Below are 3592 nucleotides of genomic sequence, written 5' to 3'. Positions count from 1 at the left end.
TAAGGCACCGGAGTCAACCCTTGCATGGACCTCACTGTTTACAAAGGCACCCATGGGATCACAAAAGGCGACTATCTACAACGGGTAGAGATAACGGCTCGGAGGGGGGACCCTTTTAACATGGAAACGAATACAAAAATCAACGAAGGAGCAGGCGGAGCGATTGTTTTCGCAAAGAGTGGGAAGCTGCAGCGATCTCCAGTGATGGCGCAGGCAGCAGTAGCAAGTACCAGCAGTTTGGCCAAGACTTCTGAGAACCAGGCAGGCCAACAGGAGCTAGGATCCGAGAATAGGGTGTCCACACCAAAATCGGCAAATAGTGTTATTCAGGAGGAACTACAACTTGGGAGGTCCAACCTGATGGAAGTGCGGAAGCGAGTCAACGAGCTTTATGACTTCGTGAAGGACAAACACAATGTCCACACTAAGATAAAGGTTCTAGTGACGAGCATCAAATCCGCCGTTAAAAGCTGCCGAGCACGAACAGAACGCGCTCAAAAAAGAGCTGAGGCAGCTGAAAAACGCTGAGAGAGGAGCGGAGCATGCAGCAGACACACAGCAGACACCAATGAGCATCCAAAATACTCGCACGGAGAAGCGAAGCAGGGACTCGCCAGGGGAGCAGGAAGTCCCGAAGAAGCAGCGGAACGTGCACGATTGTGCTAACGTACTAAAGGATGGCGCCACGAACGGTGAATGGCAAACCGTAGAAAGCCAGCGAAAGAAGAGGAAGAAGCAGAAGGTGACTGTGGAAAAGAAGAAGGAACAGAAGAAGAAAGAAAAACGTCGATCTCCTCAGGAGAGGGTCAAGGGCGACGCCCTGATCATCGAAGCGAGCGACAGGACGACGTATGCAGCAATCCTAAGGAAAGTAAGAGAAAACTCGGATCTCAAGGACTTGGGAGAGAAAGTAGTGAGGACTAGGCGTACCCAGAAGGGGGAGTTGCTGTTCGAGCTGAAGAAAGATCCAACAATCAAAAGCTCGGCCTTCCGGGAGCTCGTTGCCAATTCCTTGGGCAGTGAAGCAGTAGGGCACAGGAAGCAGTAGTCGAGTGCAGAGACCTGGACGAGATTACGTCGGAAGACGAACTGAGGGAGGCTCTTGTCTCACAATGTATGCTGAGTGAGGTGCAGATGACGATCCGGCTTAGGAAAGCGTACGGTGGTACACAAGTAGCAGCGATACGATTACCAGCAGCTGCTGCCAACAAAATGGTGGAGGTGGGCAAGGTGAAAGTCGGATGGTCGATGTGCTCGTTGAGACTCACTCCGCGGGTCACCAAAGAGATGGAGAGATGCTTCAAATGCATGGCGTTTGGACACCAGGCGCGAAACTGCAAAGGTCCGGATAGATCCGGTCTATGTAGAAAATGTGGCGAAGAAGGACACGTTGCTAGGGACTGTACGAAGCAACCGCGATGCCTGCTCTGCAAACCGGAGGACGGAAACGACCATACGACGGGTGGCTTCCAATGCCCTGCATACAAGAAGGCGATGGCGGGCCGAGATTAATGGAGATCATCCAGTTGAATCTCAATCATTGCGACACCGCACAGCAGCTGTTGTGGCAGTCGACAACAGAAGCAATGTGCGACGTGGCAATTATTGCTGAGCCGTACCGGATCCCTTCTGACAACGGCAACTGGGTGGCGGATGCTACGGGGATTGCGGCTATCCAAGTGATGGGCAGATTCCCTATCCAAGAGGTGGTAGACAGCTCTAACGAAGGTTTTGTTGTCGCCAAAATCAACGGGATCTTCGTGTGTAGCTGCTACGCACCCCCACGGTGGACTTTAGAGCAGTATAACAGGATACTGGATGCACTCACGGAGAAGCTGATCGGCCTTAAACCCGCAATCATCGGAGGCGACTTCAATGCTTGGGCAGTGGATTGGGGGAGCAGGCTGACCAACGCCAGAGGTTACAGTTTGCTGGAGGCGCTTGCAAAGCTGGAAGTCAGACTGTGCAACGAAGGTACCGTTAGTACATTTCGCAGAGACAGCAGGGAGTCCATCATTGACGTGACGTTTTGCAGCCCGTCGCTGGTGAGAAACATGAACTGGAGAGTTTGTGAGGACTACACTCATAGTGATCACCAAGCTATCCGGTATAGTGTTGGAACACGGCTACCGACGACGCGGAGAGGGATAAGGACCACCGGGCGAAGATGGCAAACGAAGGACTTTGACAAGGAGCTTTCATCGAAGCACTTCGAGTTGACAGCGGCGCAATAAATCTGGAAGCAGATGAACTGACGGAAACGTTAGCGAGGGCTTGCGATGCGTCGATGCCAAGAAAACTGGAGCCATTAGACAGCCGACGCCCAAATTACTGGTGGAACGAATCTCTTGCCAATCTTCGTGCTGCCTGTCTCAGGGCCAGGAGACGTTTTCAGAGGGCAAGGTCTGAAACGGTAAGAGAAGACCGTAAGATAGTTCTCGAGAAGCTAGAGCGGCTTTCAAACGGGAGATCAAAGTCAGCAAGTCCAACTGCTTCAAGCAGTTGTGCCAAGAAGCTGACGCTGATCCTTGGGGCAATGCTTATCGGGTGGCAATAACGAAAATCAAGGGTCCAGCGACGCCAGCGGAGATGTGTCCGGACAAGCTGAAGATCATCGTGGACGGTCTTTTCCCGCAACATGATTATACGATGTGGCCGCCTGCACCGTACGAAGATGAAGACCGTGTCACCATTGCAGGTATGCAAGTCTCCAACGACGAGCTGTCATCAGTGGCGAAAGGTCTGAAGAAGAAGAAAGCTCCGGGTCCGGATGGAATTCCAAACGTGGCTTTAAAAACTGCGATACTGGCGTTTCCAGATTTGTTCAGGATGGTGCTGCAGAAATGCTTAGCAGATGGCTACTTTCCGAATAAGTGGAAGATTCAGAAACTGGTGTTACTGCCGAAACCAGGAAAACCGTTGGGGAGTCCAGCTTCGTATAGGCCCATATGTCTGCTGGATACACTGGGGAAGCTTCTGGAAAGGATTATCCTTAATAGGCTGACGCAGTTCACGGAGGGCGAGATCGGCTTGTCGGAGAAGCAGTTTGGATTCCGAGAAGGCAAGTCGACGGTGGATGCAATTAAGACAGTCGTTGAAGTTGTAGAGAAAGTATCCAAGAAAAGAGGTGCGGCAATCGGTTCTGCGCCGTAGTAACAATTGACGTCAAAAACGCGTTCAACAGTGCCAGCTGGGAGGCCATCGCCGTAGCGCTGCATGGAATGCGGGTTCCTGGCTATTTGTGTAGAATCCTTAAGAGCTACTTCGAAAACCGGATTCTGGTCTACGATACGAACTCGGGGCAGAAGTCGATTAGGGTTACGGCGGGTGTTCCGCAAGGCTCCATACTTGGCCCAATGCTGTGGAACGTTATGTACAACGGAGTGCTAAAGCTGAAGTTGCCCAAAGGCGTGCAGATCTTCGGATTCGCGGATGATGTCGTTCTAACGATAACCGAAGAGTCGCTGGAAGAGGTAGATATGCTGGTGGCGGAGACGACCGACGCAGTTGAAAACTGGATGAATGGGGTCAAGCTGCAGCTTGCTCACCACAAAACGGAAGTGATGCTGGTTAGCAACTGCCGAATCATACA

This window comes from Armigeres subalbatus, unplaced genomic scaffold, assembly GCF_024139115.2.
Source record: "Armigeres subalbatus isolate Guangzhou_Male unplaced genomic scaffold, GZ_Asu_2 Contig274, whole genome shotgun sequence".
Classification (NCBI taxonomy): Eukaryota; Metazoa; Arthropoda; class Insecta; order Diptera; family Culicidae; genus Armigeres; species Armigeres subalbatus.
Note: the sequence above shows the minus strand (reverse complement) of the source record.